Source organism: Papio anubis, chromosome 13 (assembly GCF_008728515.1).
Source record: "Papio anubis isolate 15944 chromosome 13, Panubis1.0, whole genome shotgun sequence".
Lineage (NCBI taxonomy): Eukaryota > Metazoa > Chordata > Mammalia > Primates > Cercopithecidae > Papio > Papio anubis.
This window is the reverse complement of record NC_044988.1, coordinates 7,428,097-7,452,427: the sequence shown is the minus strand read 5'-3', so window position 1 is coordinate 7,452,427 and position 24,331 is coordinate 7,428,097. Positions and strand designations below refer to the sequence as shown.

At 42.0% G+C, this 24,331-nt stretch overlaps 1 protein-coding gene across 10 annotated transcripts in view; it reads left to right on the top strand.

Moving 5' to 3' along the window:
- DIRAS2 (DIRAS family GTPase 2) overlaps positions 1-24,331 on the top strand; it is a 165,274-nt gene that overhangs the window by 74,181 nt on the left and 66,762 nt on the right. The window contains exon 6 of one of the 10 annotated variants that reach the window (XR_004177801.1): positions 4,142-5,666. The exons of the other annotated variants lie outside the window; for them this stretch is intronic. The gene's annotated coding sequence lies outside the window, so the exon portion shown is untranslated. Of the gene's footprint in view, positions 1-4,141; positions 5,667-24,331 lie in introns of those variants that run through there. 10 annotated transcript variants of the gene reach the window in all.

The following is a 24,331-nucleotide window of genomic DNA, read 5'->3' as shown; positions in this document are numbered from 1 at the left end:
TGCACCTGCTTTGCCGCTTCATGATTTAATTTCCTCCCACTATGGAAAGCTGGGGTTCTGCCCCTGTTTCCTCCTTCCTCCTGTGCTGCACACTGGCCTTCTTTCCAACACAGGCCACCATATCCAGTGGGCACCACCTTACCTCCAGGGAAACACTGGTCACAATGTAGCCTCCTCATCAGCATGCATATTTTTCCTTTCCCACTCAACTCTTTGATTTTCCTGGAAAACCTGTCATTAAGTAGGAGTCCCACATGATAAATAATGCTCCTTTCTGTCCAGCACACACCCCCACTACTTGTTGTTTTCCAAACAACTATGTTAGCCATCATTAGTCAGGTGATCTAAGAACAGCAAGAGCCCGAGCAGAGCTAGAGATTTAGAAAACCATGGCCCGGGTCTAGCCCATTTTCTCCAGGTGGAGATATTTGGAGAATGGGCAAACCAGGGCTATAGGACAGGAGACGTGAATGAGGGCTTTGCTTGCACCATGAGGAAACTTAAGGGGGAAGCATTCAGATGACACCCCCTTCTTGAGGGGCCTGCCCTTATTGAAAATGAGGAACCATCTAAGTCAGCCAGAATTTTCTTTTAATTGTTTTTCATTGTGGTAAGAACATACAACACAAAACCTACTCTCTTAACAGGTATGTACGTGAACAACGCACTCTTATTATTGATAGGCACACCGTTGCACAGCAAGTCTTTAGACCTTGTTTATCTTGCACAGCTGGATTTTACACCTGTTGACATTATACTTTCCCCTAAACCATAGCCTCCCTGGGGTTGCCTTGTCCTTAGGAATAGGGTATACCTGCAGTTTAAAAAGCTGGTTTTCTTGAGTCTTAGATGGTTGAGTCAGTAGAGAGATGGTTCTGCTGCATCCTTTTTTAACAACTGGCTCTGCCAAGAAAGGGAGTGATGACGCTCCCTAGAGGTCACGAGCCACCACAGGCAGCCCACAGCCATGGCCCCAGAGGGGGCTGGGAGCCCAGGAAAGTGAGATGCAGTTCCTTTTCTCCTCCTATGATTATTTATTTTTCCAAGCTTTTATAATTTTTTGTTGATGTATAATTCATATGCAACAAAGTGGACGTATTCAAAATGTAGAATTTAATAAATGTTGACACATGTGTACTGGTGCAACCGTCAGCACAATCAAGATAGTGATGTGTAACTTGCAAGCAAAACTGGCATTGCAGACATGTACACTTATATCCAAGGATGCACATAATATTCCATGTGCACATAATAGGTGGGGGGAAAATCCATTTAAAATTTTAAGTCAGTTTTTTTGTGGAGGCTGCAGTATTGAGTCTGCCAGGAAGATGCAAAGACTTAAGGATTTGGTAACACATTAGATGATTAGCTTAAAAGCTGACCAATATGACAGAGGCCTGTACCAAGCCAAAGGTGCATATTCTCCCCTTCCAGAAACCTCGCACAATTTATGTCCTGTCAATTTTTAAACAGAGCAACAAGAAAATAATGAAACTTTTGACATCTGGTAATTGGGTATTCACTCTTCCTCAGGTTAAAATGTGCTCCATTCTTTTTTTTTTTCAATTTAACTTTTAAGTTTAGCAGTACGTGTGCAGGTTTGTAATACAGGTAAACTTGTGTCATGGGGCTTTGTTGTACAGATTATTTCATCACCCAGGTATTAAGCCTAGTACCCATTGGTTATTTTTCCTGATCCTTTCTCTTCTCCCAGTTCCCACCCTCTGATAGGCCCCCGTGTCTTTTGTTCCCTTCTATGTGTCCATGTGTTCTCATCATTTAGCTTCCACTTATAAGTGAGAACATGTGGTATTTGGTTTTCTGCTCCTGTGTTAGTTTTCTGTGAATAATGGCCTCCAGCTCCATCCATGTTCCTGCAAAGGAGATAATCTCATTCTTTTTATGGCTACATAGTATTTCATGGTGTATATGTCCCACATATTCTTTATCCAGCCCATCATTGATGAGCATTTAGATTGATTCCATGTCTTTGCTGTTGTGAATAGTGCTGCAATGAACATACACGTTCATGTGTGTTTACAATAGAATGATTTACATTTATTTGGGTAAATACTCAGTAATGGGATTGCTGGGTCAAATGGTAGTTCTGGTTTTGGGTCTTTGAGGAATCGCCACACTATCTTCCACAGTGGTTGTACTAATTGACACTCCCAGCAACAGCATATAAGGCCTCATCACAAGAAACCTTCCTGCAATTTCAGCAGAAGGGATACAGAAGCACAGCTCCAAAAACCCAGAGCGATGGCTCATATGCCTACTTCATCTGTTGCTGGCCACTGGATTCACTCTGGGGGATTAAAGAAAACCCTGTTATAAATTTTGCTACTTAAAAAAATTAAGCCCCACTCCTGAAGTGTGAATGTTTTTTATTTGTAAGATGAGGAGCTTGAATTACATGACCCCAATGGTCCCTCCAGCTTAGACATTTGGGGGTTTGAGGTTATACTGCTGGAGTGAGTCCTTTGGTCATGAGATGGAGCAGGGACACCTCTAAGGACCCTGTTGGGTCCCCCAAGCATGGAAATAAAGGAAAAATATTGACTCCCTTCAAGGGAAATTCTAGGCATCTAACTAGCCTTGGAAAGCAAATGAGCAGCTTGATAAGCAAGAAGGTAGTAATAATAGTCACCCAAGCAAGCCAGAGTCACAAGGAGTTTTGGTTCCCTATAGAAACTAAATAATAACATCTTGATGTATGTGATGGACTTGTTTCTCAGAATCTCCAGCAGGTAGAAAATGTTGACCACTATCACATAGACCTCAGAAAAGGGGGAACAGAAGGCTGAACTCGGACCTCCAGTTTTTGTTCTACATTTCTTTTTGCCAGACCTGGAGAGAGTCACACTCACATATGTGCATGGCCTCCATATATTGGTTTACGATTTTGCCTGCAATTTCTGTCTTCCTGAAATGTACTCTTGCCTTTAAAAACTCTTTAAAAACATTGAGGAATTTGAGTCATAAGTGAGGGCTGCCCATACTCCCTGCTTGGCACAATGCAATAAATGCCCCTTTCTCCTGCTGCAAATCTCAGTGTCAGTGTCTGGCTTTACTGTGCTGCATGAGTGGACCCCAGTTCAGTTGGGCTGAACATTCACATAAAACATTCTCTATTACCTCTTCTCATCACAGTAACTGAACGTGACAGTATATCACACAGAAATGTCCATATCAGCACATTTAAAGAAGCCTCATTCAGCCAGGTGTGGTGACTCACACCTGTAATCCCAGCACTTTGGAGGCCGAGGCAGGTATATCATCTGAGGTCAGGAGTTCAAGACCAGTCTGGCCAACATAGTGAAACCCCATGTATACTACAAATACAAAAATTAGCTAGGTGTGGTGGTGTGCACCTGTAATCCCAGCTACTTGGGAGGCTGAGGCAGGGGAGTTGCATGAACCTGCAGGCGGAGGTTGCAGTGAGCCGAGATCATGCCATTGCATTCCAGCTCAGGCGAAGGTGTGAGACTCCGTCTCAAAAAAAAAAGAAGAAGCCTCATTCTCCTTAATTGCTGCAAGGCATTCCACTGTATTGAGGTATTGAACACCTAATGTTTACAAGAAATCGTACCTGTTGTCTGGGGGAAGAAAAATGAGGAGCTGTTGTTTAGTGGGTATGGCATTTCTGTTTGGGAAGATAAAAGTTGTTCTGGAGCTAAATGGTAGTGAGGGCTGTAAAACAATGTGAATATACTTATTGCCACGGAACTGTGTACTGAAAAATGGTTAAAATGGTAAATTTTACGTTTTATACATTTTACCACAGTAAAAAAAATTTTCTGCTCCCTCTTTGCCTCAGGAAAGAAATAGTTCCTGTCCTCAAGAACTTTACACTTTAGAAAGATGGGCACAAGTTAGGAAATGAAAATGAAATCCTAAGTCCCCCCACTGACTGAACAGATTGACTCTTGGTCAAGAGGACCTCGGAGAAACCTTGAAAACTGAGTTCCTGGCCATGGTGGGATGGGAGGTTGGACACACCTTGTCATACCCCCTCACTTCCTCACTTCTGGGCGTTAGGACTTCTTTCCTCAGAGTTAGACAGAAACTAGCCCTTTTGAAAGACTTGCTCCATTACTGATTTCAACCAACCACCTGACACTGCTTCTCCCTTTTGCAGGTTTGACACAACAACTGAACAGCATTCTTTGTTGATAAGAGACCACAAACCATGGAGTGGTCCTTGCCAGTCTACAGAGGCTGTGCGCAGAAGATCTTCTGTTTCACCTTTTGATGCATAGGGCCTAATTGTAATATATTTAAATGTTAACTCTCCACCCAGAAATGAACTTAGGATGCATGTTGCCTGCATGCTAGCCTACTGTAGCCTGTCCATGGTCCCCCTTCATGAATATTCATATCTCCTCCTATAACCTGTTGAATATGTATGTTTGGTCACCCAGTTCAGCATAAATCCCTTTCATTTTTTCCACCTTCTAAGTTCCTGTTTCTGGCTTCTGGTTGGAGGCTGTGCTTCTCAGCATGTCACAATGGCCTGCAGGCTGCAACCCTTTGTGGGAAATAATGCTCTCCTTTCCAAATGTATGAACCTTGTCATTCTACAGTTGATAAAATGGTATACAGCTATGAGGCAGGATGGGTGGTGAAATGTACTTTAACCAAGGTATGGATACAATTCCCTTAGAAAACAATTCTGGCAGGAGACTCCCCATGGCAGGAAGACAGACACAAAGAAAGGGGGTTGGCCCATCACGTACATGCTTAATACTGACAAAGGCAATGGTGGGTGCTGCACTAGTTGTCAGGCACAAGCTCAGAAAGGACAGTTAGGATGGTTCTCACCTTTGCTTCCAGGTAACAAATAATTCTTTAATTATTTAGATCATATATGAGGAATCCACTCCTTAAATCCATATATGAGGGTCATATATGAGGAATCCACTCCTTAAAATTGATTTCAGATAGTGGTTCTTGTGTCCAGATGTTAGAGAGGTTTCTAGCCATCTCTAGTTATATCACTGACTCAGTTTCATACCTCCCTTCCCTTTGTAGCTCACACCATATCTAGCTGATTCACTTTTACATAGGAACAAACTCCATACTTGGAAGTGTTAACCTGGTGATATGCTTTTGCATAAAGTGCACATGCTATATACTAAAGAAATGATACTGAAACATCTAGACAGAGGGAGAGTTCATGTTGATTTTTTGGTTTTCCAATAATTTCATAACATTGATGTAGGTATTCAAAGTCTTTGGAATAATTTGGGGTAGATAGAATTGACTTCAGAATTGGAAGTTATGCTCCACTGTCTGCCCGTCTGTTTAGTTATCATCTATCTCTCATCCCTTTCCTTAGAATACTCTTCCCCGAGGTATGCATGGCTAGAGCCTTCACCTTCTCCACGTCTTGGCTCAAATGTTACTTCAGTGAGACCCAACCCACCTCCTATTTAAAATTGCAAGCTTCCTCCCTAAACACCTTCTTGTGGATTCCTACTGCACTTTCCCATCACCATAATCACCCTCCAATATACTCCAGAATTTACTTTTCCTCTTACTGTTTATTGTCTTCCCACAAAAGAATACAAGCTCCTGTTCTGTATCATTCCAAAAGTTAAGCCAAGTTCTAAATTAGTGCCGATTACCTAGTGAATTCTTATTAAATATCATGAATTAATCTCTTAAGTTTTATTGATCTACCATCTTTTCTGTGCAGATGGTGTATTTTAATGTTTTGGATCTACTACTGCCAGAAGAGGCCGTTGGCTGTGCTGGTTGATTTTTGCAAAGAGGATAACTGTGCTGCAAACATCCTAACACAAAAGTGACCACTTTCAGTAAACATTCTCATCAGTGCACTGTTTATCAACATGCTGTATTACCTCTCAATCAAAAAGAAAGTCCTGCATCTACTTTCCTCTTCCAGCTACTACCTTATAGCTCCAATCTTCTTTAAAACCAGAATTCTCAAAACCCTGCCCATTCCCACCATCTCCACTCTCTTGCCTCTATTCATTGATCAGAAGGTTTAATGTGGCTTTTCCCCACTGCCGTGGAACTGGCCTTCCCCGGGTTCATAGGTCAGCTCCCAACCCTGTGGTCCCTGTCTGCAACGCCCTATCTTCTTTTCTACCTGACTTCTCCGTGGTGAAGCTCCTCAGAGCAGGAGTTCCATCTTCTCTGTTCTCTATTCTGTGGTAATCTTCATGAATTCAAATACCACCCTTATGTTAATAACTCTAAAATTGTACCTGTAGCTCTCAGCTCTCCACTGGAAGCCACACTAGCGTACAGTACAAACAAGCTTTATACCTCCATTAGGTTTTTGTAGATAGCTCATGTCTAACTCTTCAACACAGAACCCTTGAGTTTCACCCCCAAATGCCCTTGTCTCATGCTGAGATGAGGAATCTCAGCAAAGGGTACCACCATCCTCTCAGTTCTCAAGCCAAACACCTGGTGTTAATACCATCCCTAACAGGTGAATAAGGACCCTCAAGTGCATTTCCCATAGAAGATTGAATCAGCTGCATCTTCTGGCTCTAGGGCCACTAGCTGAGCCTGCATCAGCAGCACCTGTGCTAATCTCCCGCCCGCTCATTAGTGCCCACATTCCACACTTGCCACTCTTCAATCCAAGCTCCACCAAGCTGCAAGAAAGCTCCTTTTCAAATACAATTCAGGTGACATCCTTCGCTTAAAACACTCCTGAGTCCTTCTCAGCAAACGTGGAATACATTTCACTTTTTGTTATGATCTCTGCAGCTCTCTCTCTCCAGAGCCTCTGTGCTATCTTCCTCCTAGATCATCATTCTCCAGATACAATGTTGGCTCGTAGCTCCTTGAACATCATACGCTCTTTGCCGGCTCAGGGACCTCACACATGCTCCTCCATCTGTGTGGATCTTGCTGCATGACCAGCTTCTTCGATAGCCTTCCGTCTCAGTTTCAATGTCCTGTGTATCTTTGGAGTGCCCTTTCCTGACCACCTCAGCATACCACTCACTGTGGAGACTTCCTACGTCAGTCCTGCATTGTTTCTTTCTAACACATACTATAACTTGCAATTATTCCATTTGTTTACTGGTATTTTATTGTCAGTCTTCACCTCTGGAATACAAATGCATGTAAGCCTGGAAGGGCTGAGGCAGAGTCTCTGTTCCTTGCTGAATCCCCAACCCCAAGAACAGTACCTGACGTGGACAAGGCGCTCACTAGATAGCTGTTAAATGGATAACGTTCCACAAAAGCTTCACTGTCAGAAAACATAATCAGAGCTCTATATTGAGTTTCACATTTTATAAGCTGTCAGAAATATTTTTATTTAATTTAAATCTTTTAAGAGACGGCTGCAGCAGAAAAGCAGCAATTATAATAGCACTCTCAACCCAGAAGGGACACCAAGCTTTTAGATTGTGAGAAACAAGAATAATTTAAAATTGGAAAGGAAAAAATAAAAGTGTGTGTGTGCAGCAGGTATGGGCACAGCAAAACAATCAGTGAGTTGAGTTCAGTTATTTGTGAAAAGTATCTATCATGACCTCCTACCCTAGCCATGATTTTGGACGTTCCACGATTACATAGAATGTGTTTTGTGAAACTTATATAAACACTTAGGTTAAAGTGTGTCACGTAAAACAGATACATTAATATATCTCTGGTATATTCCTATGATGGAATGCTTTTCAGCCTTAAAAAGGGATGCAATTCTAACCTACTACAACCCAGATGAGCCCTGAGGCCATTATGCTAAGTGAAATAAGCCAGTTACGAAAGAACAAATTTTTTTTTATTATTATTATTATACTTTAAGTTCTAGGGTACATGTGCATAACGTGCAGGTTTGTTACATATGTATACTTGTGCCATGTTGCTGTGCTGCACCCATCAACTTGTCAGCACCCATCAACTCGTCATTTACATCAGGTATAACTCCCAATGCAATCCCTCCCCCCTCCCCCCTCCCCATGATAGGCCCCGGTGTGTGATGTTCCCCTTCCCGAGTCCAAGTGATCTCACTGTTCAGTTCCCACCTATGAGTGAGAACATGCGGTGTTTGGTTTTCTGTTCTTGCAATAGTTTGCTACATGGATGCAGCTGGAAAGAACAAATATTATGACTCCACTTAAATGAGGTGACTAGAGTAGTCAAATTCTTAGAGACAGAAAGTATGATGATGGCTGCCAGGGACTGAGAGGTGGAGAATAGGGAGTCAGCATTTAATGGGTACAGAGTTTCAATTTTGCAAGAGGAAGAAGTTGTGGAAATAGATGGTAGTGACAGTTGCACAACACTATGAATGTTCTGAATAGTACTCAATGGTACACTAAAAATAGTTAAGTTGGTGAATGTTATATTATGTGAGTTTCATTGCAATTAAAAAAAGCACCCCCCCTCTCACAAACTTCCAACTTCATTCTTTACTTGGTACCCTCATTCTCTCTTATCTCTCTCATGACTTTAATTTTACATTTTCTTACTGTGTTGCATACATTCATTTGACTCAGCTTGAATCTTTTCTGGAACTAAATATAGAATGCATATCTTTTAAAAACTTGCACTGAACTGATGTCAGATGTGCTGGAGTAGAAAGGAAAATGCCACCTTTATGGATGAAAATTAGCCACTGATTCCACAAAGAGAAGCTTTAACAGTAGGGACTCATATGTTGGTGACAAAGGATATTTTGCAAAAGTTCTCTTTTTAACCTTTAAGTTCAGGGGTACAAGTACAGGTTTGTTATGTAGGTAAATGTGTGTCATGGGAGTTTGTTTTACAGATTATATTTCATTACCCAGGTATCAAGCCTAGTACCCATTAGTTATTTTTCCTGATCTTCTCCATCCCTCCGCCCTCCACCCTCCACCTTCTGAAAGGCCCCAGTGTGTGTTGTTGCTCTCTATGTGTCCATGTGTTCTCATCATTTAGTTCTTTTTACAAAATGATGAATATACAGTCCCATCATGTGAACCGGAAACTGGTGAAGCTGGTGACCTCAGAACCAGTTTGAGGGTTGCGGTCTTGGAACACCAATGATTACAACTGTCATCATTGTCAGCTGTAATCTGCTCTCAGCTCCTGAGGGGCGAGGGACCTCCATAAATGCTTGTGGACTGATAAATAGGATGACGTCTTAATGGCATGCATGCTGATTTTGTGATGCAGGTGATTAGAGAAAAGATGGTAAGCAATTAATACATTTGATGGCAACTGGAATTGTGTTCCCCTCCTAAGCAACGGTGTGTGGGCAGCCTCTGGTACAAAGAGAGGAACTTTGAGAAACAGGGTGCAGGCTGCTGTGTTGATGATGCTCAGGGAGTACACAGACCCGCCCTCCATGGGATGCCCAACCAGATGTGCTCCTCGACATGGTCCCCAGCCTTTCCTCTCTGCTCTTGGGACCATACCCCATCCAGTAGCAGAAAGCTCAACTGCTGCTCCCAGTGTCAGCATGGCTCTCATGCGTGTACTGCAAGTCCCTTCGAATTCGGCATCTTTATACCAGTGTGTGCTCCATGATGACGGTTCTGTCTCTTCTGGCTTTGAATTACCAAAGCAACAACAACAACAACAACAAAAACCCTTTCTATAGTGTTGCTTGAACATATTTATGCATGAAGTCATCCTGTGCATTTCTCATTCGTTTGTAGCAATTAACACTGCATTGCTGACATCAAAATGCAATTATTAAGGAACAGGGTGGGAACTGAAGTTGTTTGGTGGTGCTAGTTCGCTACTTGGGCGATCTATTAGAAGATGCATATAACGTGCATCTTAGGAAACAAAAGGGCACCCTGGAAATGGCCCAGGTAGAGGATTTTGCTCTTGGGCCCAGACATTTCTGCTGAGCAGCCCCGTCCCTCATGACCCAACAGTGGGAGGGGCTTCTTATGACGGAGGCGACCTCCCTGGAGAGGTCACAGCCTGGCCTTTATGAAAGGCAACATTGGGACTTTTCCTCGGTTGAAAATAAAGTGTTATTTTTGATTTTTTAAAAATCTGTTTCTGTTGGAAAATTGATTAGAAACTAGTGGCTGTTGGCTCTCTGAACAGGTATTCATAAGACATCGCTGGCATTTCCAAGTGGCTCCTTTGGTTAGCTTTTTCCCTCCATTTGGCCACGCTGCACCTTTTGTGACCCACATGGTAGGTGCTGTTTCTGCTGTTAGCAGAGGATGTGAAGAACAGGCTGACAGCCTTGGTTGCGCTTAGGCCTTAAGCCCAAAGTGAGGATGTTCAATTAAGATGTTTTAAAAACGTGACAGCCTCTTAAAAAATGACTGCTATATAGAGAAAACAATGGACATCACAAGAGGCATAACTCAGGGCTGGGGGGATTGTTCTGGCTTAGATCGGAGAGTCATCAGGCATACAGGCAAAGGTGACCTCCGAAAGAGAAGGAGGACTGTTAGGTTCTGAATGGAACAGAAGGAGGTCAGGGAGTTGTAACAGCATGTGCAAATGCCAGGACTGTGAAGGAAAGGGCTGGGTGCACTGGGGGCAGAGGTGCTGGGAAGTATGACTGAGGAGGAAGAGTCCCTGTTTTTAGTTTCTGAGTTCCTACCAGGGTCTTTTCTTAGATTAACCCATATAATCTTCACAAAATTCCTAGAAAATCATTACGATTTGTATCCCCATTTTACAGATGAGATGACTAAGGCTTGAGAAGTTAAGCAAATTTCCCAGGTCACACAGCTGGCTCGTGGTGGAGCTGGGCTTTCTCTCCTGGATACTGCAATGCAGGTGATTAGCCACGAGTCCCATGCAGGGATGGTGCAGAGCCTGAGGGAGCACATGCAATGGTTTACACGTGCATTTGTTAGAGGTCACTCTGGCTGCTGAGTAAATAATGGATGAGAGGCCGGGTGCAGTGGCTCATGCCTGTAATCCCAACATTTTGGGAGGCTGAGGTGGGTGGATCACTAGAGGTCAGGAGTTCAAGACCAGCCTGGCCAACATGGTGAAACCCTGTCTCTACTAAAAATACATGGTGGTGCACACCTGTAATCCCAGCTACTCGGGAGGCTGAGGCAAGAGAATCGCTTGAACCCAGGAAGCAGAGGCAGCAATGAGCCAAGATCACGCCATTGCACTCCAGCCTGGGTGACAAGAGCGAAACGCCGTCTTAAAATAATGATGATGATGATGATGATGATAACAATAATAATAATAATAATGATGGATAATGATAATAATGGATAAGAGAGGGGTAAATGGGGCCAGTTGGGAAGTTTTGCGAGCCAAGCGGGAGATCACTGGGGGTGAGAACATGAGGGCTGTGACGGGGAGGAGGGAAGTGGGTGTGACTGGCATACACCTGGCGGTAGACCCAGCGCTGGAGAGACATCCAGATGCCTTTCAATGCTCTGCGTGGAGCCCGTAGGTGAAGGACAGTGACGGCAGAGATCAGGGAACGGAGGCTGTGGAGGGAAGACAAGGTGCCCAGGTTTGAACTTGACGAGTCTGAGATGCTTGAGGAATGTCCACGTGGAAATGCTACCCTCTCTGTAAGTATGTGACAGCCACAAGAAGTGCGGACCCAGGGAACATCAGCACAGATTTAGGAGTGACTGAGACCACAGGAGAAAATGTAGAGGCAGAAGAGGACAGACGCAGGACTGACACCAGGCAGTGAGCAGAGCTGCCCGGCAAAGTACCTATGGCCAGAAAAAGAGTGGCTTAGGGACATGACCAGGGACTAGCAGCATGGAGACTTGGCAGCAGCCTGACTCGTGGGGAGAGGCAGCTGACCCTGGTCAGCACCGTGCGAGGTGACCTGACGGGCTCCTCCAGAACCTGCACCCGTTGGTCCATCTGCCTTTCTCTGACCCAGCAAATTCTCAAAGGGCCTGACAGTGCCTTGACGTGCGGGGCAACCCCTTCCAGCCAGTGGGCTTTGGCCTGTTTTCTCCTCACTATATGCACCAATATTACCCCATTTTATGGTTGAGCAAATCGGGGCACTAAGAGTCAAATAACTTGCCCTCTGTCCTGTGCTGGTGGCCAGCTGGGAGTTGGTCTCGGCTCTCACTGTTCCTACCCAGCACTCTCATGTATGTTAGAACAACACCTTGGACTCCATGCATGTGAACTGTCCTTGGAAAGTCCTAGAACTCCTCCAGTGTTCAGCAATTCTGTTTTCCCTTTTGCTCTGACTCTCTTGTGGGGAATCCTTTACTAATTGCCTGTCTACCTTTCTCCATCCGCCTCTGGGTTTACAGGGGTGCCACACACACACACACACACAATGATATACCTTACACATTATTATCCACATTACTAAACATACATCCACATTATATTTCACATACCACATCCACATTTTCATTAAATACTATTATCCACATACATACTCCATGTGACCTAGTCATATTCCATACAACACCTACACATTACATTCCACACACATACACTTCACATAGCTCACATTCATACAGAAAACTCATAAGACTTAATATTATATACACTCACATTTAATAAATACACATTCATACACATATGTTCCACACATTTACAGTCATACACCCACACACTCACATTCACACACATATGCCCACACACTCACATTCACACACATTCACACACACTCATACACGTTCACACACATACACACACACTCACACATTTATAGTCATACACCTACACACTTTACATTCATACATATACACTCCATTCACACACATATAATTTTACACATTAGATCTAACATAATGATATGTATCTTACATTACACTCCATTATACATTTTATAGTCACATATTCATACACCTTACATTCACATATACACTCTTACATTCACATTAGCCATACACCCACATTGTGATTCACTATTATACTCATAATTTCACCTACATTCACACATATACTCACATTCACACACACACATCAAACATATATACCTGTGCTCACACACATGCACTTAACCCCCACACACCACCCGTACATACACAGATACTTTGCGTGTGTAGTTTACGTATACTTTTTATTAATTATGTTTAGTTACAAATCTCAGAACCCATTTTGTGAGGAGAAAAATACACATTCTCGTATCGCCCTTGCCGTAAGTGTTGCCTTATACAGTAAATGGGTCTTGAGAGTTGAGGGAATTCTTCATACACCCTAATTGATGTGCTGAAGCTCTGCTCTGGTTTGAGAATGTGCTCTGAATAAATTGACGAACTTTGCTTTCTTCACAAAAGACACTTGATTGGAGGTTGCCATCTAATTATTCTGAAAATACCATGGGCTACAAACTTTAGATGACGCTTTTCTGCCCAGATGACTAAGGTTTTTCAACCCTGTCATATCTCCCAGAATAGAAGGAAGAATTTTCTCTTATTTAAAGAACTATAGCCAATAAAAATAAGTTGATTAATTTAATATAATCCATATTTAAATTGAGCTGGATGATAATTCTTAGTGTTGCAGTGTAACAGTGTAACTGAAGGGCGTAGATCGTTGTTTAGAAGAGAATTTTATATTACACAGATAAAATAATTTACTGGTGATTTTAAACAGTCATAAAAGGAGATATGAAAAGTGTTTTTTATTGCTTTTTTAAAAACCACACATTCATGCAATGTGTATGTATGTGTGCACATGTGTAAAATTCTGGTAGAATAAAACACGTATATAAAAATGTCTTTAACAAAATGATAATCCCACCCTATGGAGATCTCTTGTGCAGCATGGTGCCTATAGTTAATAATAATGTATTGTACACTTGAAATTTACTGAGAGCAGATCTTAAGTATTCTCATCTCTCTCTCTTTCTGTCTCTCTCTCTCTTTCTCACACACACACACACACACACACGGAAACTCTGTAAGGTGATAGGTTAATTAGCTTAATTGCAGTAATCATTTCAAAATGTATCAAACCATCACATTGCACACCTTAAATATACACAACTTTTGTCAATTATACGTCAATAAAGCTTGAGAAAATGATAATCATACCCCAGGTGACTTTTTTTTTTAACATCACCATTTGCATATGGGATTAGTCCAAGTACATAAATTTATTTGATTTGAGTCTTACTTTCACCAAATTAGCTTGATTTAGTGTGAAAACTGACCAATTTTACTGGTAGTTTGGAAGCTGGTAAAAATTACAGCTTTTAGTTTGAGTGTGTGAAAGAAACTTTTGTTTTTCAATATGCCAAATATATTTATTTTTAACTCAGGAAAAAAACATTTTTCTTAAGCTTAAGCATGATGTATACTTAAGCAGAATTTGATAACCTACTTGGATTCAACAATGGTTTTAAACCTGAGATTGGTCTCCCCTCATTCTTAGTCAAAAGTGTCTATGACGTATAATATCTTTATTTTTTAATTGCATTTTCCCGGTTGCAAGAAGAACAGGAGAAACCGGGAGGTGATCTGCACGCCTCACCAGCCTGCAGTCCCAATTAGGATAAGTGATTGCTCTTGCCTGGTCCTGAGTTCCAGCTGGCATGACTGAAGGGCGTTGCTGACTCCATCTTAGGCTTAAGGCACATTGGCGTTTGTGCTTGATGGTTGAAAATGTGCTTTTAACATCAAGTAACATTTTCATTTTCAAAAATAAAAATTGTCCTCTTTCCTAGCTGCTCAATTTGCTTTGTAAAGCTAGGGAAACATAAATGGGCATCATGACCTGAGCTTTACAATGTTAGGAACATTTTAACATTATTTGTGGCTTGTCTAGGAGACTTTCTTTTAAAGAGAAAAGAATGCGACTGATTAACGAACAAAAATAGCTTATGCTTCACACAGGTGACTGTTCTAGAATGTTGTGTTTCTTTCTAAACCCATGCCTGGGGGAGATGGTTCCAAGATAGTCATGAAAATGGAGAACTGGATTCTATACCCCTATATTTCTACAGTCTTCTAGATATTTCTAGAACCTCTTGTTAAGCCTCCATAATATCCTCAATTCTGTTTCCTGATGCTTTTCACTACACACATTGCCCAGGTCTGCTCATCTGCCTTGGAGCTCACTGGGTGACAGAGGGGATTAGAGAAATTGCTGTTTTTGAATGCTGGTTGTGCCAAAATAAGGTCAAATGTGTTTTTAGTGCAGTAGTAAAGCTCTACATCTTTTGAGCTGGGTGATTTTGGACAAGTTACTTAACCTCTCTGTACCTGGTTTCCACGTTATTAAAATGAAAGGACAATGATAGCTTCCTCATAGAGCCGTCGTGGAATTTAAACAAGATAATACAAATGCTTAGCGCAATGCCTCTGCAAAGCAGAAGTTAGTGCGATAAGCTTTTTTCTGTTTGTTTCACTCTTATAGTGCCAAGAAAGATTTTCTGAAGTGGCAACAACTAGCACGAGCCCTGACTCTGGGATCCTCGTTTACTGTCCGTGGTGCAATGTGCTGATACCCAAATCTCGTGTGCAATCAAACACAAGGCAGACAGATGCCAGCGAGGTGCTGCGGGACGGGGAGCCAGCCTGCTCTGCAACCCTCCCACACCTTCATCTCTTCCAAGTCAACACTTGCGAAAGGCATCATCACAACGTCAAGGTTTTTGCACTCACTTATATGAGCCAGGGCTCTCAAAGCTGCCTATTTAGAAAGGAGACATACTGAGATATAAAAAGCTTCAGAACATAAAATGTTAACTGCAGGCAAATGCCAAATGCTTGTATTCGTAAGAGAATCACATAAAAACAAAAATACGAAAGCTCAGCTTCTGACCATCTTTCCAGGTCTTGGGAAGGCACACTGGTGTTATTAGCCAACAACATATTTTTCTGCTAAAGTGACCAGCCAACACACCTCTGGGACTGAAAAGCATGCAGTCTATTGGGTTCTGCAATTCAAGTCATTTTATTAATTCAGATTATGAATACTAATCAGCTTTTCAAAAAATGTTGTTTTTCCAAGCAGAGTTTTAAAAAGTGTTAAATCTGGGCTATTATGAGGATGGCGATGAAGCACTCCTTAAAAATCTTTACTTACGCAAAACTATTGACAAAACTGTAAAAGAAAAATTAAACAGAGGATGAGGCTTATGAGGCAGGGGACATAGGGCAGCCAAGCAGGCTGCAGATGGACACAATACCAGCAAGCAAAGAAGAGCCAGCTCACATACTTAACATACTTGGAGCCAGAAAATTGCTGCTGCACCCAGGGCCAGGACCTGGGACCCAGCTGGCTCTCCATTTGGCATTCCTTGGTTTCAGACCTGTGATCTTAAAGCAGTAGCAAAGATTACCATAATTGCTGCTTATCCACTGAGATGAGTTTCCTTGTAACAAATGAGATATTATTTAAATTTATTTTAGCTGTTTTGTGGAAATTGCTTTATAACTCCAAGGTGTCATTATTGGTTCATATAGCAACACAATTGCTGTGTGTATTCTCTGTAAAGAAACTGTGAAGGAAATGGGTATGTGTGTCATGGGCCATTAATAATAAATGAGGCAAAAGCAATTTGCTTTGCACATTTGCACATAACCATTTATATGCCCTTGCAGCAGGTGTGTGTGTGTGTGTGTGTGTGTGTGTGTGTCCTCTTTGTAATTGTGCTTTTATACCAGAGATTTCTGCATGTGGCTCCTTTCAAACCTGATTCCCAGTACCTGCTCCAGCATAATGATGCGGTCGTTTTGGGCAAAACATTTCTTTTCCTCCAGGCCTCAGTTTTCTTATTTGTAAATTCAGAACTAGCTAGATCCTGAGGCCCTTTTGCACCCCTAAGCCTGTGTCATGCAGGCTGTCCTGCCTGCCCACTCAGCTGTGTGAATGCCGGGACCCATTTCCACAGTCACCAGAGGAGGGCCTGCCTACAAGCACAAGGATTTCTTTATCCACATCATAGCTTTGACACATTTTCTCTTAGCCACAGCTTCCTATCCCAGATGGAAATTTCTGTACAAAATTTAAGAAATGATTCCATAACTGAGGTTTTAATAAAACCTCAGGAGAAGTGAAGGTGACCAGAGTCTAGATAATGGGACACAATGATTCGAAGCCATAAATGGCAGTTTTCAGGCAGGACTTTACAAGTTGCTCTTGGCTTTAGGTTTCTCACCCGGAAAAGGTGCAGACACAGCCTCCTGACATTAGCCAGTCACCTGAACACTTTTACTGTGAAGCGAGATGCAGTTTGGGGACGGGTACCGCACATGCTTTGCGCACAGTGACACAGCAACAGAATTTCTGGCCTCAAGAACTCCTAGCTACAGAATGAAAAAGAGGCCCAATCCCCAGCCTTCTGGTGTAACCAAGTCTGTTTTCCAACATGCAGCTGTCCACCAACCCTCACATGTGAGTGCCAATGACAAGGCCCTCCTCCTGGAGCCTTATAGGAGCTGTTTGAAGAACCTGTGTTCACCCATTCCCCTCCTGATTTAGAGGCCAACTGAAAAACACAGGGATTAGAGAATATGTCATTAGCTTAATTACTGGACAAAGTTGGCTTGGAAAATGTGGTGAAGATCGGCAGTCCCCATGGCCCTGGGGTTCAGGCCTGAATTAGGCAAGGTGCATGCATACACCAGGACACAACCCCCTGTGTTACTCGGGGCAAGCAGACCTGAAGGTGTGGGATCAACGATTTCTTCCCAGAGCACCTGCTTGACACATGACTCCTGAGCCCAGCAGGAGAGGCTGGCAGAGTAGGCAGGAGCTCTCCATGAGGAATCCTGAGTCCAGGAAAAGAGACTGAAGTGTCCCTCTGACCTCTCAGCACCATATTGTTTCCTCAAGCCTGCCTTATAAATTTCCTCCATTCTGACCTGGCCGCTGCAGACCAACCCTCCTGTGGTCCCAGAGAAGGGATTTGAGCCCCTGCATTAGTAGTTGCCTTGCTGTTTGTGTGAAGCATCAACTCAGATCCTCTGTGTTTGGTGCAAAAAGATTTCCAGAGAGACGTATCCTCCTCCTCTGTCTTATTTGCCATTCTGCTTTGACCACCATCTGCCTCAGATCCTCTGTGCACACCTCTTCTTTTATGTATCTCTTTGCTTTGTGCATCTTGGCTCACCCTGGTGCTGTATATAGCACAAGATTGGTTTGCTTGGGCATTTTTTTTTTCAGATGGAGTCTTGCTCTGTTGCCCAGGCTGGAGTGTAGTGGCCTGACCTTGGCTCACTGAAACCTCTGCCCCATGGGTTCAAGCAATTCTCCTGCCTCAGCCTCCCTAGTAACTGGAGTTACAGGCACCCGCCACCACCATGCATGGCTAATTTTTGTATTTTTGGTAGAGTCAGGTGTTGCCCAGGCTGGTCTCAAACTCCTGACCTCAAGCAATCTGCCTGCCTTGGCCTTTCAAAGTGCTGGGATTATAGGCATGAGCCACCGCACCTGGTCTGCTTGAGCAATTTTTAAAAAGTAATGGGTTAATTATCTTTAGATTTCATTTCATCTATTTACATTTTTGATGTGAAAAGCATGTTTAGTCTTAGATCTGCCATTTTTATGGTATTTTCGTCTGAAAGCTTCCATTTTTGCATTTTGCTATTTGATCTGTGCTTGTTTTATGTATAGAGGATTGCCTATGTCTGATTTCTTTCAGAAAATTTGGAAGTCATCTATCTACTGAAAAAAAATCAAAATATTTTACACCAACATATATTTCTTTGACTTATTTTGAAATGGCTGCCAGAGGGCTAGAAAACAGAAGTGACTCTGCAAGCCTGGCTTTCGTGGGGGGAAATTTGCATCCGTAAATAAGCTGCATTAATACGGTTGAGCTTTGCCTTGCCTGGATCTAGGAAAGACAAACTGAGTCTAACACCTTAAATATCTGAAATAAACACTTACCTTCTATTCTCCCTGAGGTCTGCTATCTGTGAGGCTTTATCTACATAACAAGACCACCTTTACCAGCTAGGCCTCCTTTTCTCCCCTTCCAATACCCTGTCCTGCCACTAAAACCTGATTTACTGCCATAACCTGCTTTTGGTTATGCTCTGAGCCTGCAATCTTTCTCCCAACTCAAGGTAGTATAAAAGCTTCTGAACCCCACTGATGGATTGGGTCTTCATTCTGAAGCCTCCTATGCAGACATGTTAAATAAATTTGTATATATTTTCTCTATTAATCTATCTTTTTGAGTTAATTTTTCAGTGAAACTTCAGGGGTCCAAGGCCTCTGCCCTGTTAAAGCAAGATAAGTATGGCTTGAGAAGGACTCTGGTACTTCTATATTTGAGTCCTTGCGGATGAACCATAACCTCACTTGATAGAAAAGATTGAAAACCTAACTTATGAGTATGTCCTGTAACAATGACAGAGTATTGGCCAATCCCAGCAGCCATACTTTAACCACTCATAGACTGCCGAGTGTTCAAACTGTGTTGAAATAAGACAAACACCAACCCGTAACCAATCCTGGTGTTTCTGTACATCACTTTCCTTTTTTTCTCTATAAATTTGTTCTGACCACGAGGCATTCCTGGAGTCTCTCTGAATCTGCTGTGATTCTGGAGGCTGCCTGATTCATGAATCTTTGTTTTTTTCTTAATTATACTCTGTTAAATTTAATTTGTCTGAAGTTTTATTTTAACAGATCTGGCATTAGAGGTGGGATTCGAAGTAAAACTCTGGTGACCCCCAGGAACACTAGGTGACCAGGCAAGGTACCTGTGGAGCCGGTTGTGCTCACTACTCTCTTGATTGTAACTCGAGGTCATGGGTGAGTTTTCTCTTGGATTCCGAGCTCCACTAACTTGTGTTTTGAGCTCTCTGAGTTTACTTGAGGAATATTTAGATTGGACTGGGTTTAAGATAGAATTGGATTTGATAATTAACTGGATTGGATTCAGTTAGAGGCTTTGGACGTCAGGTAGTACCTTATTTTTAAAGTGGGTTCATCTCAGTCCAAGAAGTCTGGGACTCCACTTTCTGAGATGGTAGCTAGTATCATGTATAAAAATTATGGGCCCGGAACGTGTACATTTTTAGAAAAATGGGTTAACCTCACTAAAAAAAAAAAAAAAAAAGCTTAGAATTAAGATGGCCACAATGGGGAAGTTTTAATTTGGATAAATTTATTTGTTTGTGAGGCATATTAGAAAAGGGGGGAATAAAAACCCCACAAACAGTGGGACATATTCTTACATATTCATATTCATGGGTATGCAGAGGCCTCTAAAAGACTAAATGAATCAAAATTTGCCTCCTTAAAAGATTCTTTGCAAGAAACAAATGAAAAGCTTAAGCCACAGACTAAAGACATGATAAAACTACTCTAACTGAACTAATCTCAACTGTTCCTTCACTTTATCCATCTCTACCTACATACTCGGAGTCCACTAAACTTTTATTTAAATTACTTTTTTTCACCCTGAAGATGATGGAAAAAAGGGAATTTAGGCAGATGCCTTCTGATCAGTCAGGCCTGTCTGCTGTAACTACTTTCACTGCATGGTCTAAAACAGCTTACAGCCATTGTGAAGGACTTCCCTGACCCAAGGAAAATCCTCAAAAATTTACTGAGGAATTTAGAACCCTCCTAGGAGCTTGCTATCTAGGACTTCCTGACATTTACCAATTTGTTCACATGATACTGGGGTTGGTGAAGCTTGGAGATGGATGGCAGCAGGAGAATGGGATAGACCTGAAGAGGATATTAAACATCCCTCCAAAAGTTCCTCAGGGGAAGGATCAAAAGCAGCTAGAAAAATTGCTGAAAACCTCTTAAATTCAATTTCTAACATTTTTCCACAAAAAATCGATGGGTCCATCATCCAATCTTGTGAACAAAAAAAGGATGAACTAGTTTCAGATTACAGAACTTGCTTAGGATCATTGTTTGTGAAACATTCTGGGCTCAAAGTACAGCAAGGAGTATTTCCTGTAGGGACTGAAATGGCATTAAGTGCTCTGTTTATAAATGGACTTGGTCCTGAACTTAGCTGTTTAATTAAAAAACATAAGCTGGGATGAGAAGTTACAGATATGACTGCATTGGTGGCCTTGGCTGAACATTTTGAGAGGACTCAACAGCAAGAAAGAACTCAAAAGGCTAACATGCTTATGACCCTTCAATTATGATACAGCAGTTACGAAGGGACCAAAGGGACCTTCTCATTCTCATTTTAAATCACAACCAAGAGGTCCTAGAACAAGAGTTCTTTATCCCAAGATGTCTGCCTTTATTGCAAACAGTCAGACACTGAAAAAGGGATGTCCACTTTTATATCAGTCCACAAATAAGCCTCCCTATAGGCCAAACTGTTTAACCACAGAGGAAGCCCAAGGTACCTTAGTCCTTCTGATAATAATCAACACTGACAAGGCTCTGAGGGATTCTCCAGTAAATTGCTCCCTGTAATACCTTTGAATGAACATGGAGAAACAGGTTAAAATAAATGGGGAGTCATGTACAGTCCTAGTGGATACCGGAGCTACTCTATCTACCATAAACCCCACTTGAGTAGGCCAACAAATCCCACAGAGTAGAAAGATCATTTCTGTGGTGGGGGTTTCAAATCAAGTTCAAGAGGTTCTCGTATCTGAACCCATCCAATTAACTTAGAGGTTCTTTTCAGAAAAACACACTTTTACTATGTGATACTGCTCCAGCGAACTTGTTAGGGTGATATTTACTTTCAAAGCTAAAAGGGCACACAAAATTTTTTCTCAGAGAGAGAGCTAATCTTAGCATTTCTTGATTCTCCTGAACCAGAATTGTTATGCTGTCTACAGGCAGAAGTTAATAAGATAAAAACTCAGGCCTGTAATACCCCTGATCTTTCCAAAATACCTAAATGCTTATGAGCCTCTTTCCCAACTAATATAGAAAGAATTAAAAGTATGGAACCAATAAAAGTCCAAATAGATTATTCTAATCCTTTGCCTAAATTATTCCAGTATCCACTAAAACCTGAAGCAATTCAAGGGCTCTCACCAATTGTAGAAGATTTAATTAAACAAGGACTCAATCTCATGCACTAGCCCTTGTACCACTCCAATCTTACCAGTTAAAAAACCAAATAAGTGAGGTTGGAGATTTGTTCAAGATGTACAGGCAACTAACAGAATTGTAATACCAAGATTTCCTGTAGTCTCAAATCCTAATACTTTATTATCTAATGTACCCACTTATTCCAAGTGGTTCACAGTAACAGATCTCTGTTCAGCCTTCTTTAGCATTCCAGTTCATACCGGTTTGCCTTTACTTGGAAAAATCAGCGGTATACCTGGACTATAATGCCACAGGGGTTTATGGAAGCCTCTTCATATTTTTCTCAGGCATTGCATCAGGACTTAATAACACAACAGTTTCCTCAAAATTCTACTCTCATTCAGTAAGTAGAGGACTTATTGTTATGCTCTCCCACTGAGTGCTCTGAAATCGACTCAGTTTACCTTTTACAGCAACTCAAATATAAAGGTCACAAGGCTTCAACAGAAAACTTAAATATTCAGAGGAAAAGTCTACTATTAGGGACATGACTTGACTGCTGAAGGGATTTTCCTCTTACCTGAGAGGATAAAAACTATCCAAAGTTTTTCTTGACTTGCAGCCAAAAGACAATTAAGAGGCTTTCTTGGACTTGCAGGATATTGCAGATCCTGGGTTCTGCAATATCACCATTGTGTGAACTCACTGAAAATGCTGTACCAGAGCCTTTACCTTGGGAAGACAGTCACGAGCAGGCTTTCAGTTAAATAAAGTTGGCCTTAGAACAGTCCCAGCTTTAGGACTTCCAAATTACACTAAAACTTTCCGCTTGTTTGTTCATGAGCAAAACAATCAGGCATTCGGAGTCCTTACTCAAGAACATGGTGATACACATAGGCCCATTGCATACTATAGCCTGCAGTTAGACCCAGTCACTAAGCCACGTCCTAATTGTTTAAAAGCAGTAGCAGCAGTGGCCACGCTGGTAGAATCTTCATCAGATTTGGTTTTAGGAAATACACTTAATTTGCAAGTCCCACAAGCTGTGGAAAGTCTATTAAATTCCAACCAAACCCAGCATTTTTCAGTAAGTAGACTAACATCTTATGAATTACTTAACCTTTCTCCTTCTAATCTAGATCTAAAATGCTGTAATCTACTTAACCCTGCTGCTCTGTTACCTCTGCCTGATGATGGTAAAGACCACAGCTGTGTAAGTGCAGTGTCAGAAATAGTGGCCCCTCATATTGATTTACAGGATACTCCACCGGATAATCCTAAATTGATACTTTTTGTGGATAGGCCCTGTGCTAAAAACTCAGAAGGAAAATATCAGGCAGAATATGCTGTTACCGCCCAAAATTAGTTAATAGAGAAGGGAACTCTTCCTCAACTTAAGCAGCCCAACCTGTGGAACTTTTTGCCCTCACCCAAGCTTGTCATATAGCTAAGGACAAATCAGTAAATATACAGGTAGCAAACATGCTTTGAGAGTAGTACATTATTTTGGCATGATATGAAAACTACCAGGCCGGGCGCGGTGGCTCAAGCCTGTAATCCCAGCACTTTGGGAGGCCGAGACGGGCGGATCACGAGGTCAGGAGATCGAGACCACCCTGGCTAACACGATGAAACCCCGTCTCTACTAAAAAAATACAAAAAACTAGCCGGGCGAGGTGGCGGGCGCCTGTAGTCCCAGCTACTCGGGAGGCTGAGGCAGGAGAATGGCGTGAACCCGGGGGGCGGAGCTTGCAGTGAGCTGAGATCCGGCCACTGCACTCCAGCCTGGGCGACAGAGCGAGACTCTGTCTCAAAAAAAAAAAAAAAAAAAAGAAAACTACCGGGGTTTCTCACCTCTAGTGGAGCCCCCATCAAAAATGGACTCCAAGTAGATGAACTCCTTCTGCTATCCTGTTACCATTGCAGACTGCTGTTATTACAATGGAAACTCATACTTGTAGAACTAAACCTAAATATCAGGGAAATGCTTTAGTAGATTTTTATGCTAAATCAGCTACTCACATTGTTAAGATATGCAATCTGAATGAACTCCAGAAGATTAATCCAAGCCGACTTCTTTATGATGACTTATTTCAGAAACAGTGCAATGCACCTGATTTGGAAAAAAAAAAAAAAAAATTGGCTCCTAAAAGGATGTAAGTTTAATGTGAAGCACAGACTCACAGAAGGCCCAGAAAGCTGCCTGGTCCTCCCTGAGTCTTTGAAGCTTCCATTGTTGAAAGCTCTGCACTCCACAACTCATTGTGGAACAGATAAAATGGTCCAAATTATGAAAAAATATTGATTATGAGTCTGACAAGTCAAACATTGGTTATAAACCATTTTAGCAATTTTGGACTCATAATCCTGAAAAAACAACCAAAACTTCAGGTGGTATATATCTACCACCTGATAGACCAGTTGAGCATTTACAGATGGATTTCATTCAGTTGTCACCTTCAATGGGGTATCAGTGTGGTCTTGTAATAGTTTGCAT